Genomic DNA, 15769 nt, shown 5'->3' on the forward strand with positions numbered 1-15769 from the left:
CTTCAGCATCTGAGGGATGTGGACCACATGGCCCAGAGCTTCATCTTAGCTTCCGGCCAGCCTGTAAGTGTGGCAGGGTAATGACACGGTTCAGAACTGGGTAGCACCATTGGAAGGAGAAAGGCGGTTGTAAAGATCTAAGGATGCACAACAGGTTTTTACCCAATATAGTACAATTTTTTGGTTCTTACCTTAAGAATGTTGGTTTTGTGGTATTGAAGGGAAACTTCCCTTTTGTTCTGGAAGGTTTGTTGAAAGATCAACTCACAATAAAGCAGACTAATAAGAGAAAGAGGTTTGTTTACTATGTGCATGGGGAGAATCCTAGAGTGATTTTCCAATATCCCAATGGGGGTCCAGAAATTTATATACCCTCATTTTGAAGGGGAGGGCGAGATGGGGAATACAGGTAATTCTCTTGAGAGGCAATAAATGGTTACTAGGGAGGATTAATGGATGGGGGAAACAGATTGACTTGCAAATGACTCTCTTTAGAAATTAAATTAACCTAAGAGACAGGTGTTATATTTAAAATGTTTGGGCCAGGTCTGGTTGCATTCTTTTTTTTTTTCTTTTTCTTTTATTTCAGCATATTATGGGGGTACAGATGTTTAGGTTACGTATGTTGCCCTTGGTCCCCCCCCCCAAGTCCGTGTTTCAAATATGTCCATCCTTCGGGTGGTGCGCATTGCACTCCTTGTGTATACAAATACCTGTCCTCTCCTCCCTCCTTCCCCCTCCCCCCTGCCCAACATCCAATAGATGTTATTCTTATATGTGCATTTATGTGTTGATTAGTTAATACCAATTTGACGGTGAGTACAAATGGATCCCGTTCTTCTGCTCTTGTGGTGCCCCACTTTGGATATTGATCTTCTTTCCTGCAATATGTTTGTGATAATAGGGAAGGGAAAGGAAGTCAATTGTTACTTTGATGGGTCTGATGTGGTTTATGCAGATAGAGGGAAAGCCCCTTCCAATGCCTGTTGATCTCTAAAGGCCTTTAATTCAAAATACTCTTAATACCAAAGAGGCATATTTTGGGGTGAAATTTCCTGAGCTCCTTCAGTTTCATAACATAGAAAGCTATCATAACATAGGGAGGGTGTTCAGAAGATGTTGGGCAGCAACCAGTGAAAGACATCCATTACCACCTGCCACAGCAGACCAGCTAACTGAAATATGTCTCCCATGTCACTCTCTCTACCATTCCCTAGGTTCATTTTCCCTAGAACTTATCACAGTTTAAGCATCATTAAGGCAGAACTACCTCTGTTATGATCACCATTGTACACTCAGGAACTAATACAATGACCAGTAGTATACGTTTGGATAAATATTTGTTGATTGGATAAATGAACAAATGAATACCAAATAGCAAATGATAAGCTAAACAATGGTACGGTGGTTATTATAGGGATTAAGTTAAATAAAACAGTCTTCGACCCACTGGGAAAATTTTCACAGAGGAGGTGGGATGTGAATTAGACCTTGGCATAGGGTTTTAACAAGAAAAGCAAAAAAACACAGAGATACTCTAGGCAGAAAAGCCATAAAAGTAAAGATACAAATATGGAAATGTTTTTAGTTTGTTCATAAGATGGTGGAGAAACCAATGCTCTATCAAATTTCTGGAAAATATATTCAGACATATATTTATCTATGGATTTATGCTGATTTCTAATTATTTTCCTGAAAGGTCTATAAAATACTGTATTGGAGAGAATGAAGCCTTAATTCTATCATGTCCAAATCTCTCCTGAGAGACGTTTTCCTTCAGTGACCTGGGAAGCTGAACCTTCTTAATTAGATCAGTGACATTTTGCTGTTTCAAACTGAAACAGGATCCACTGGCCTACACAAGCTAGCGCTTTATAATCTATACCATCTATTTTGTGGTCACTGTTGAAGTATTAGAGCTAGGGAGACAGGAAGTGGCATTAGAATTCTTTCTGTTTTAGCTCTGCATAGAGATGTAGTCCAAGATAATAACAACAGTGCAATTTTTCTATATCAGAATATGTTTTCCCTGCAGAGCTGGGGTTTGCAAAGAAAAGTCAAAGGGAACTTTTCAGTCCGTCAGGGTGAATATTTCCTGGGTGCTCACTACTTTAAAGGACCTTATATTCAACCCATTTGCCCTCTGCTATTTTCTTAATGAGAAAGTGGATCCTACAAACTTTAATCCCATTTACCAAAATACCAAAGCAATCTGTACCTTATATCACATAATTATGTCTGAGGTAAGCTTAGGAAATTTAGTCATTTGTTGAGGGTTGTTTTTCCCATAACAAAGTCTCTAAATAGGATTATCAAGTCTATCAAATGTTAATTTGTCAAGAAAAACAGAATAGCTAATAAGGATAATTAGATTTATATTGTAAATAGAGTATTATCCTGAAGGCTTCCATGTCTCCAAAAGGAAGTATGACTGAAATATGACTGATCTTAATCAACCAAATTCCACAGTCGTTTTCTGTCAGTATACTACAGATTCTTGCTCTGGAGCCATGTTAGGGAGAAAGCCACTGCAGTATTTCAGAATTTCTGTGAGATACAAAGATAGCTATAAAGGCAGCCCTGACTTTGGGACTCTGGCCCTCAGTTGTGACTTGTCTCCTGAAGAAAACACTCTCATTCACAAGACAGACCAGGGAAGGTGGTTGCCTACCTCTCCGGTTAAGGAGAGAGATGAGAATACAGCTTCTATTCCTGCACAAGGGCAGACACCAGCAGGATTTCCAGAAATTCTGACATTTTCCATGGATGAGGTTTCCAGTGACTTTTCCCTCAGAGAGTTGACCTTGATCACATTAAAGCAGAAGCTCAGAAGATCTAACGCCTTCCCTGAACTTCTAGGAATCTGAGAGTTTGCTCCACACCTAGTATTCTGTCTCTCTCATCTCTTGTTCTCATCCACTCCCGGTGTTTCTTCTATAACATTAGCCAGGTGCATTATAGTTATGAGATGTTGATCTGAGGTACAATTTTAAATTGCTTTTGTGAAAATCAATACCTGTTATTTGCATGGTAGGTAAGTTATTTAAATTTTAGGGCAGGGGTTGCATATATTTCTCCATCAGTATACATACAGTGTCCCAAAAGGGACAGGCAGAGAAGGAGGGGTTTGCTAAGAGAATGCAGTTAGAGGAAAAAGCTGCTGACAGTAAGTCTTTTTCTCAGGAAAAGTCAGAGAAAACTTCCCTCAGTCCCCTTAACTGGCCCCTAACTGGCGTGACTACCCATGGGAAGAGCAGCTGTGTCAGCCACTTCTCTTTCCTGTATTTTTCAATGGAAATGACCAAAAACCAAAAGAAGTTTACAGTGTGACAACTGCCCAATCTCAAATAGCCTTGAAGTTGGACTCTTGGCTACTAGAAACACAATTGAAGATGAACTTCTTCCTCCTACCATGTCCTGGCTAACCCCACTGAGCCTCTCACTGTTCTCTCCTGTCCGTCTGTCATGGCCCCATCTATGCTCCATGTTTGCCTCCTTCTTCTTCCGTGTTCTCCTTTTAGTTACTCTTTGTAAAGTTATCAATATACATTCATTTTTGAAGCTATGAAACAAAATATCCATAATCCTATTGCCCAGAGACAAGTATCTTTGACATTTTCTTTGGTATTTGCTATGTGCATATATATATATATATATATGTAAATGTTAGTTTTGTAAAATTGAAATCATTCTGCATATTTTATAATAGTGTATTATAAAAATTTCTCGAGTAAATAATAACTTCTATAATATGATTTTGTATGACCATATGCTCTTCCATTGTATGAAAATCTCATTATTCAGTCTCATAATTTTGGATATTTATGTTGTTTTGAAATCTTTTGCTGTCACAAATAATACTGAAGTGTATATTTTATACTTAAAAAATTTGCACATATCTTTGAGAATTTCCTTAGGGTAAATTTCTGAAAGAATTTTCAAATCAAAGTATAGATATATATAAGGCTTTAGTTGCCAAAAAGTCTCTAGTAAGGTATAATTTAATGTATTTTCACCTGCCATATGTGAGTGTACTTGTAAATAGTACTGACAGTATTATATAACCTTTTTTTATTTTTATCCATTTTATAAGGAAAATGATATGGCATTGAGTTAATTTTTATTTTTTTAACTAAAATTGAATTAGTTTTATTTTATTCATTGACATATAATATATAAAACATAAATATATAATATATACTAGCCATTTACATGGAATATCATTTTTTAATATATGTTTATGGTTATTTTATATTATTCCCTTTTAATTTTAACACACATTGATAAATTTAACATAGTCAAATTTACCAATAGTTTCTTATATGGCTTTGGTCTTTCCCACCAAAAGGTCAGATAAATACTTAGCTACATTTTCTTCTGTTTTCTTATGTTTTTATTTTTCACACTGAGCTACTTAATCCACTTGGAAAATATTTGGAGAATAAGATAGAGATTTAATATTTATTCCCTAGAGATGTAAGAATTACTCTTACATGTTATTTGATTTTTCCTATCTTGTATGATACTCTCTTGATGGGGTAAGTAATTCACTAACTGAAATTTGATTTCTTGTTTTCACGAAGAATAATTGGCTGAAGGGCCTAAGGATTCTGGTAGCAGTGGGAAAATTTGAAGGACAGTAGCTAGGTAGTTGTTTCTGGTCCCACCAGAACTGTTGTAGATTATAAAAGGAGCTATGACTCAGGCTCTAACAGGTAAAACTTAGGTAATGGAACCTTTGATGTCCAGCTCTATCAGGGGCCAAGAGAAAGCAGCTTTCATAACTGTTGCTATTATTTCAGCCAATACTCTAATGCTAGCATCTCCACCACTCAAAATTTATTGACGTCTCATTATGTTCAAGATTATGCTAAATCCTTCATATACAATACATACATGAAGATTACATACATTTAATTTTCACACACATAACCGCCCCCCCTGCATTGTCCCAACTTTGTAAATTTAAATTGGGTCTTAAGGAAGTTAATTGTCCAAAGCCATTCATAATCCTTGTTCTACGCTGCATCTTAATAATCAGAAATAAATTTGAAATAATATGCTCATGTGAAAGATACAGCAAACACCCAATGATCAGTAAGATGACTACAATTTTAACACCCCACACAGCTCTGTAGTACTGTCCTGATGCCACTTGTAGGAATCTGTCTGCTTTTTAACTCTACTTTTACAATTCTGATGGGATTGAGATGTTATCTTGTCCAGTTAAACTATATGCTTTTTTGGACATAAAAAAATATTTTGAGTTTTTCTTTAAGATTTGGTACCAGATTTATTATATTAATATTATCAGGCTATTGTGGGTTGCAAACTGTAGCAATGGTCTCTATGTGGTTTCCCTGTTGTCTAAAATTAGGGTATAATAAAATATTAGCCTGTAAGTCCATTTGCCTGTTCCAACCTATATTGAGAATTTCTCCTAGTAAATATTATTAGAGAAAAAAACGAGGGTAATTTAAGGGCAGATCATAGATAAAACTTTAATCCATTGAGAGAATTGGGGCAGGACATTAAATTATGGGGATCTCAATTTCTTCATCTGTTAAACAGAGATAATAATCCTTACCTCATTAAATTGTTTGAGGATGAGATTTAAAAAATACAACATACGGGAAAATGCTTTTGAAATTCCAAAGCACTATAGAAAATATGAGAAACTAACTTAAGGTGACCAAGAGGGTAGCTGTTTATTCTTAGGGTACTAGGTTGATTCTGATTTACTCCTAGTAGAGAAGACATTAATTCATTCTTCTGGATGTGCCTATATGTTTATTCTCCTACAGTTTGAATATCCTCTATGAAACAAAAAACATGAGAATATAGTGCTAAACATCAGTTTATTTTGTCTCCTAGACATAAAGTTTCAGTTTCTGGGGAATAGCAGAAAAAATTATATTTAAATCTGAGTCCCAATATATAAAATGAGAAGTCACATGGAGTGAATGCCAAATCCTTTTTAACTTGATTAACTTATCCCTTAGATTAGCAGAAAGTATATCCCCTTCATAGCATAAAAATTATTCTTATTCTAAAATTTATATTAAAATATCTCATTCAAAGATACATTGGAATGATCTTAGAAAAAGTATGATTTAATAATTTAGATAATGGTCAAAATTTTGGAGAAAAGAGAATGATAACATGCATAATGGAGCAAAAATTGCCTAGTAACTTTAAAACTTTATAATATAAATTTATTAACACAATGTTTCACGGGAAGGAATTATTTCCATATGCATGTTTGATAATAAAATAGTCTTACACAAGTGGAATATTGTGACTATATAAAATTACCCTCATCCTAATCCTGCTGTATAGTGGTAAACAAATGCGCCACCACTACAAACAATAATTTTCTATTTCTAGTAACATTTACAATAGGGTTCTAGTTAATCTATTTATGGAAGATTATTGATTTTCATAGGTAGGTCAAGTCTCTATCCTTCAGGTTCAGGATTTAAAATCATCCAGACTATGGAACCACTACTGTGAAATTAACCATGTCATTATATACTGTTACATGTCATTAAATCATGAGAATTTTGTCTATGTTGCATGTTCTTTTCATGTTTTTGTCTTCGTAAATCATACTTTTTCTAAATAAGCTACCTAGCAGTAGTAGGACACAGAACTGAGTAATGCAAATTCAGGTTTAAAATTTGAATTTCTTCTACTTACTATTATTCTACACTTACTTTGTGCATGTTTATTTCTCTGTCCATGTTCTCAGATTGGCTACTCCTTTTCTGTAAACTGTCTGCATACAGAATACACTGCTGATTTGCATGTATTGTGTCATATTCTTCATTTATTGGTAAAAATCAAAACTGAAACTCATTGGCTATAATTTGCTTTCTTCATTATTCTTTCTTCTTATTCTCTATATTGTTCTGTTTTAGAGACAGGATATATATCATCACTTGGTCACAATTAATCATTAATTACCCTTTTACGAAGAGGAACTCAGAATAAATTTGAGATGGAAACATCACAATCAATTAAAATATTGAAGCCATTGATGAATGAGCTAATAAATATTTATCAATCTATTAATATTTCTAGGATATAGTACTCTTAGTTCTTAGGCAGCAATACAGTACAGTGGAAGAAAATGTAGGGTTTTGCAACCACAAATTTGAATTTAAATATCGACTTACAGTGCAACTAGTTTGGAGACAATGAGTAGGTCACAGCTCTTTTAATTATAAAAGGTGAGTAATAATACCTACCATGCAGAACTGTCCTGAGGGGTCTAGATAATGCATATAACTTCTAAGCAGAGTGACTGGTACATGATGCATTTAAACTACTCTTTCTTGAAACCAGACAGGACACATTAAAATCCTATTTTTTACTTTTACTATTTTTGTAACTTCAGATTATTTAATCTCTCCAAGCCTGGTGAATTTGCCTGCCATGGGAAAAAAATTATTGTTTTCACTCAAATTCCTTTTCCCCACAACTGTATTGCCAAACTCACCCATCATTTCTCTACATTATTATTTTTTTCCTCCTAAAACCTAAAAATATTAACATGATTTTCTAGAAAATTCTTTCAGAATTGAATCACTGTCAATACCTGGATGGGCTGAATGGCACGAAGATGAGTTAATTGACTTGTTCATGCTTAAAGGTAGTCAGTCAGTCAAGCCCTAGAATGGAATGCCCAAAGAGAAGGGTGAGGTGTGATTTTCATCTGACAGATTTAATTTTCAAAGCATGTTTCTCACCTTATGTGGCAAAAATGGTAGAGGAAACACAGAAAGAAAGCAATGCAATTGTTAATAAGAAAACAAAACTGAATTTATCTTTTTCCCCTAGATTTTCCAAGTGCAATGTATGGTTAGTCATTTTATTTCAGAACAATTTATAATTTTCTTTATTCTCCCTTCTAGTAATCTCAAGGTGATTAACATATCCTTTAAACCTTTATCCAGATTTATGGTTTGTATCAGTCACATGCCTTATAACTATTTAAAGAGAGATTTAAGATTCATTTGTTTGGAAACAAGACAGGATTAATGATATTTAGAAAGGGAAATGTACACTGCTCTCCAAACAGAATGTGGCATGAAGATAAATTTTCAATGTTTTACCACAACATGAAAAAGTATTAGATTCCATTCCTATTCAACTGAACATTTATCTTCTGTTCCTTGAGCTCATGCTTTTTTCAACTGAAACTTTAGAGGAAAGGGAAAGGAAGTTAATATTTTCTGAGAGCCTGTGATGTGCAGCAATGTGGGACTTGGTGCAAGTTATCTAATTTAGAACCATCCCCCACCTTGTAACACAGATGACTTTACCCTGCTTGTTAGATGAGACATCATGGTTAAGAGATATTACCAAGCTGGTCACAGTGGTGCACACCTGTAGTCCCAGCTACTCAGGAGGCTGAGACAGGAGGATCACTTGAGTCCAGGAGTTTGAGATCAGTCTGGGCAACATAGCGAGACCACATTTCAAAAAAAAAAAAAAGAAGTTACCAATGTGCCAGGAGTCAATTGCTATTAAGCCACAGACCTGGGATTTAAGCCCTACTTTCTGTTCTTGCATTGTGTGATGCTTTTTAATATGCTATTCTTAGATATTTATTTTTTGGTAAAGTTCAAGTTCTGGTTTTAAGTGGGCCAAAATAAGTAGGACCATTTCTTCAACCTATTTTCTTTAATGCTAACCTAATCTACATATTAGTGAGCATGATGTTGTTAAACAGTAAAACTTCAGGCAACCAACTCAAAGGGCATTATAAGTTAGATTAGATTAAAGATTCATGGGAAATATCCCACAATTTGAAGGCTTCTGCACATGGAGGTAAAAATATTGGAAGTTTCCGTTTCCTAGAGAAAGCCAAAATAAGAAATAATTCTCGCTGATACATCTTGTAGTATTTCAGAAAAACAGAGTTGGGAATTGCAATTCTACATGAATTAAGGATTGCCATTCTTAAGGTAAAGCAGACAGCAGGCATTTTGAAAACATGCCATCAAAGGAAAACAATCTCTTTAGGAATCGTGTCGAGCAAAACTGTGTATTTTTTTCAGCCATAACAGATGGAGACAGATTTCTCTGGAGTTATAATTAAGAGCCTTACATCAAGGAAGCGATCATTCCGATGTGGTCCTATGGAGGAACATGAGCGTCGCAGAACATAGCAGTTTAGACAAGGTCAGAATTAGAAAGTATGAACCAAGAGGCATTAGAAAGGATCAGAGTGAGAGACTTTCCTCAGTCAAACCGGTTTTACTAAGTCCTTTAATGAGAAGAGTTTAGAAGTTAATACCATGACTCTACACTAATCTTAATTTTTGGTACGCATATTCATGTCTAAGTTAACAACACAGGAAAAATTATACAGATTTCTCATTCTAGAGTATGTCCCCTGCCATTTTGTTGCCTTTATATATGATTCTAAATTCAAGAACTCCCTTCAAGCACATTCAGATATTTGGGTCATGAGGACCTCTATTTACCATCATAGGCTAAATTTGGTTGTCCCTAGCAACCAGGTAAAAAGCAATACTCTTTTTTTCATCTCTTTCTGGAGGAAGACTTGGTCTGCTTTGCTAGACTTTCCTAGATGTCGGACTATGGCTAGCCAACACCAGAAAACACTTGGATCGTTAACATTTACGATCGTCTGAGTTACTCAGCTGTTTAGAATAAATGATGCTTCCTGCGTCTCTGCGCCTGAGAGCATTCTCTGACCACGGGCATGTGGTAGGTCCAGGAAGTTCAGGCCAGAGATGTGAGGGAATTAACACCTTAGGAGTGATCCTCAACCAGTGAAGGATGGGAGATTTTGGATAAATAATCCCAGCTTTTCCTGCCATTGCTGGGACAGTGCCGAGGGATGTTCTGCACAGCTTCTTAGAGGATCTTAGTGAGACCGAGCCCAGATTCCCACAGTGGTAATATGCTCACTAACAATACAGGTATCAGCTCTATTGTCTTCCTTCCTTCTTTGTTTTTCATCCTTATTCCTTCACTATTCTTCCCGGGAGCACTTCCCATAAATTACTTGCATTTGGATTCTTGTCTCAGGGTCTGCTAACCCAAACTAAGAAAACCACCTGCATTGTTTCTTTTTCTTTTTTTTTTTTCTTGAGACGGAGTCTCACTCCATTGCCCTGAGTAGAGTGCCATGGCATTAGCCTAGCTCACAGCAACCTCAAACTCCTGGGCTCAAGTGATCCTCTTGCCTCAGCCTCTCGAGTAGCTGGGACTACGGGCATGCGCCACCATGCCTGGCTAATTTTTTTATCTTTAGTAGAGATGGGGTCTCACTCTTGCTCAGGCTGGTCTCAAAATCCTGAGCTCAAGGAATCCTCCTGCCTCGGCCTCCCAGAGTGCTAGGATTACAGGCGTGAGCCACCGTGCCGGCCTGTTTTTCTACCTAATATACAGAAAACCACTTCTCCAAGTCAAAGTAGATTTTTAAGAGATTGTGTTTAGCAATGTCTTGTGATGTTTTGTCTCCAGTCAGACTAGAGATTTGGGGTAATGGAACTGGGGAAAATACCTGTGAACGATGGTGGTGATAGGACCTGGTGGCCAGTTGCCAAGAGAATCTGATCTCCAAGAACATTCTCAGGTGGGCATACTTATGGTACTTACTGTATGCTGGTGCTATACTTAAACTATGTTCTCTCTGTGTGTATAGTTCTGCGTGCACGATCTGATGTGTGTCATGTTTCGACTATGCCTGTACAAAGCTGTTTCTGGTCCAGAAAAGCTTAGCACAATGATGCCAGGAAAGTTACATCAGGCAGCTGGTGTCAAAATGTGCCCCTTAATGTTTATATTATGCACAGTAAGAATTGAGATCATGCTTTATAGTTCACATTGAAATTAAGGCCAGAATATTTGAGACAAAAATTTATAAAACCTTCCTCTTCTAAGATGTATATCCTTGTTTATTTTATGTGTTCATTTTCAAGAGAGACTATAATTCTTTTGAAATGACAGGGTCTCACTCTGTTGCCCAGGCTAGAATGTAGTGATATGATCATAGCTCACTGTAGCCTTGAACTCCTGGGCTCAAGTGATCCCCCCACCTCAGCCACCCAAGTAGCTAGGACTATAGGTGCATGCCACCATGTCCAGCTAATTTTTAAATTTTTTGTAGAGCCAGGATCTTGCTATGTTCCCAAGGCTGGTCTCGAACTCCTACCCTCAAGCAATCCTCCCGCCTCAGCCTCCCAAAGTGCTGGAATTACAGGTGTGAGCCACTGCACCTGGCCAAGGCCCTATAATTTTATTGAGAATAAGTGTAATCATTTATCTTAAAAGGCTGGAGTAACCAGTGATTAATAGATGTTTAGGATAGTTTAAATATTTTTTGTTGTAAATTCCTTTGCTTTAGAAATGTTTGTTCCAACAACTTTCTTCTTAAAGAGGGGGAAAAAAGTATTTAGGTGGTCTGAAGACCTTCTGGAAATAAATAGTTACTTTTAAAGGTTGCAACCATATTTCCAAACAGACTATTGTAAAATTTTGGCAATTGATCAGAGAGTGGGGAACACCTGGTTTATTTTAACTTTTCTATTTCCTGAAATTTCAAGAGTTGTTACTTTTTTTCCACTCCAGGAAGTAGAATGATATTTTTAAAACCATCAATAATCCAAATTACCCAGAAGAGTCCCATTTTAAAAAGTCTAATTCCTTTCTCTAATCTAAGGAATCTATTTCTTCTTTTTTTCTGCATTAAGATAAATTTTGGTGGTTCCATCTGATCTCTGTGGTGAAGAAATAGCTTATGAAGTTTGCATAATTTCACACAAACTAAATTTAACAGCAGTAATGTAAAAGAAATGATTGTTCTTACCTAAATAAACAATTGGAGTTATATTCTTACATGATGTTGATCACAAGAGATAAGAACTAAAAAAACTAAAACTAACTAGAACAAAGGATTTGATTAGAAATGACAGTTGTTTGGGAGTTTATTTTTGTAGGACAAAGGCTAGCTTTTAATTGTTTATTTTAAGGTTAGAGAGTTTACATTATGGAGGTATTCATATCTCCATTCCTTTCATTTTGCTGTGACACACTTCCTGGATATTTCAAACCACTCTGTTTTGCAAGACTACTTTGCATTCTGAAGAGGTTTCCTGCCTAATTTAGTTCCATTGACTGATTGCCATGGAAACTCTTGATATCCTTTCCTCTTCCTGGAATGAGACATTGGCTCTGTTTCAAATGGATTTTTTGGCACAAAAAACAGAGTAAGTTTCATAAAGCAAAATGTGTTGTCAATGAAAGAGTGCCCTTCTGAATGATCCCCTTGATAGAGATCACACACATCACTAACTGAACTAGAAAGGTAATTTAACAGTTAGAAACAGGGAGCAGCATAGTCCAAATCAAAACAAAATGATACCTGGCTCACTTTTTAATTTTATCGAGAAGGAAGTGGTATCAATCCTTTGTTGCATGTCAGCCGAGCAAATTCAAAACAAAACCACCAATGATAGAGTAACCCTAAAATTTTATAAGATTGAACCAATCTGAATTTCTCAAGGGCTTCTCAAAGCAGATTAATTTGGAGAATGTGAACAGTTGGGCTGGAAAAATACTTTGTATAATGAACTTTAACACAAAGATCCACCCATTTTTGCCATGGATTTTATTTTAAAAGTATATTTTTTTCAAGCAATACTGAATGTAGGAGATACATTGGGCCGTTCTATTAAGATTTACACTCTGAAACTAGGACCGTATTCTGAGTCTATTCACTCATTTTTAACAGTTTTTCATATGGAATTCAGGAAGCAAGAGCCAGTTAAAATCATGAGAAAAAAAGGAAGGATTATGTTTAGTTTGTGTACTGTGTTACTTTGTGCATGTATCTGTGAGAAAAATATTTAACTACATGACTATATACATATGTGCAGATACTACTGTACATGACTGTTGATGTGTCTATATTGCATACAGATGTATCGTATGTACAGACTAACAGAAAAAAAGTAGGCAAATATTGGGAGAAAGAGGAAAGCCCTCTCTGATGATTCTTTGTAAATGAAAAGTATGGTAGCCTCTATAAAGTTGGAATACTTTGTGTTATATTGTTATTTCTTATAAAATTCAGGTTTTGTACACCCTCTGAAAAAAAATATAAGTTGGAGGAGACCCCAACTTGTAGTGAGCTCTATTTTCCTAAGACATAAAGGTGAGAGGAGTCAAAATTTTGGTTCCTTGCAAATCTTGAATTTACCTACAGACACCTAATGGTTTCTTTTTATGGCTTGAAGTCTGTCTACACAAAATCGTTGGTTATAATTTTTTTTCTGGCTGGAGTGATAGGCATATATTATTTTCCTTTTCCACAATCTATTTACATGTCCAGAAAATGTGTTACCCTAAAAAGTTTATTTAAAATGAAAATTCACATGCACAAAGAGCACTTTCAAAAAGGAATGCATATTTAGCAAATTTAGAAAAATAATAAAATAATTTTATAGATTCTAATATTGTAAGTAAGAGATTTCAAAGCCCAGCTTATTATTTTTTGGGTCCCCTTTGATTGTCCAAATTAGAAAAGTATATGGTACCTTCCAATTAACTGTGCATAAGCTGCTTGGTCAAAACTTACAGCAACTCTGTTTTATTATCTGACCACGACAAAGCAGTAAATAGCTCTGGTCACCACTGAATGGAGTTCACTTTCAGTGTGATTTACTCTTGGCTATACTGTACATAAACAAAGCATAGTTTCACAATGCCTGCTTTTTTGTTGTTGTTGTTAAAACAAATGCCTGAGTGTCAATTACATTCATATCTATTCCTGGAATAGTTTCTCCAAACACATTTTCCTTATCCTACACTGACAATCTGAGTGCATACCAAAGATTGCATGATGGAAATCTCTGACCTAATTTTGCAGTCATGAGAGGTTTGGAGAACAGTGATTAAGATCTAAACATCGACCTGTATATTTCAGTGAAGCATCTTAACCAAAATTATGATATTTCTTTCTTTTTTGGATCTTTTTATATACTAACATTTTTCTTTTCCTTCCTTCCTTCCTTTCTTGTTTTCTCTCTCTCTCTTTCTCCCCTCCTCCTCTCTTCCTTTCTTTCTTTCCTTCCTTTTTCTTTTTCCTCTCCTCTCCTTTCCTTCCTTCCTTCCTTCTTTTCTTTCTTTTCTTTTTCTTCCTTTCTGTCCACTTGACTCTTCAACTTTCAACTACCATGTAAGTCCTGAGGAAGTGGGGAACTTTCCTATGACCCATTTTCATTCTTTGAATCTAACTCAACAACTTGCACACACATTATTGTCTCTATTCGTAAAATGTACAAACATTACCACTGTTAGGTAGACAGCCAGGGACCTCCAGCCTCTCCTGGGGAAAAAGAGCAATTGTCACACATGGGGGAGGAGGGAATGCCCTACCAATCTGCCAATCAGAACTTAGCGCATCAACACCAAAAGAATGCAGAGGTACAATAGGGTCTGGAAGTTGGCCTGGAACAACCTAAGGCCAATTATCATGTAATTAGCTTAAATCTACATTGCAGTTTACCTTCCCAAATGGGCTTTCAGAGAGGCTCATGGGAGATCCTCATGTACAGTATGACTCAGGCGATATAACTCCCTACTGTCCATTAAAGTGGTTCCATGGTGATGTCTAAACCACAAGGAGGGCCCAATCCTGACACTATAAAACAAGACCCCAGACCATGATCAAGGCCTTTTTGGTATGACAAGGGGCCTGTTCATCGTTCTGTGGCAAATGTATCTTGCTCTTGCTCTATAGTGCTATCTTTCTCTCCTCATGAACCTCACTTTGTGCTTACCTTGCTTTCAGTGTGTCTGGTCATTCTTCCGGCAAGAGCACACCAAGAAACGACATTTCAGACTGCTGACCTGACACCATTCCTTAAAAACTAGATTCCTACCAATGACTCGATCCTTGTACTAGTCAGAAAGCACTGGCTTAAAATGAATATATCTTGGTATGGAAGTTAAAGTTCTGTTTCTTGAGAGGACAGGATAGAACAAGTGAGTGTGAGTGGAAATTATATATTAATAGATGTAGATTTTGGCTTGAAGGAGCTCAGGAAACTTTACCCCAAAATATAACTCCTTGGTATACAGACTTTTGAATTAAAGGCCCTTAGAGATCCACAGGCCTTGTAAGGGGCTTTCCCTTTTTGTTCATAAAAAACTATACCCGTCAAAATGAACAATTGCCTTTCCTTCCCCTCCCTGTAATCTCAATATATTGTAGGAAAGAATACCAAGAATGCAACCAGACCTGGCCCAACCCATTTTAAGATAATACTTGTCTCTCAGGTTAATTTAATTTTTAAAGAGAATCATTTACAAGTCAGTCTGTTTCCCCTTCCATCCATTCATCTCCCAAGTATCTATTCATCCTCCCTAGTAACCATTTATTGCCCCTCAACAGAACTACTCATGTTACTCATCTCCCTCTCCCCTCTAAAATGAGAGTATATAAACTTCTAGACCCCTTGGGATATTGGGTAATCATTCTGTGATTCTCCCCGTAGGTGGTAAATAATTTTGCAATATCTTCCTCTTATTAACCTTGCCTTATTGTGAGTTGATGTTTCTGCAAACTTTCCTAAACCTTCCAGAAGCAAAGGGGACATTTTCCTTTTCATCCACAAGCTTCATCTGAGGGACATCTCATCAATAAATAGCCATAGGATCCTTGACTCATGATGAAGAAGAGCTTCCTTTTACTTGCATGAGTTTTTGGGGTGTCAAAGAAGAGATC

Source organism: Propithecus coquereli, unplaced genomic scaffold, assembly GCF_000956105.1.
Source record: "Propithecus coquereli isolate 6110/MARCELLA unplaced genomic scaffold, Pcoq_1.0 Scaffold61, whole genome shotgun sequence".
NCBI lineage: Eukaryota > Metazoa > Chordata > Mammalia > Primates > Indriidae > Propithecus > Propithecus coquereli.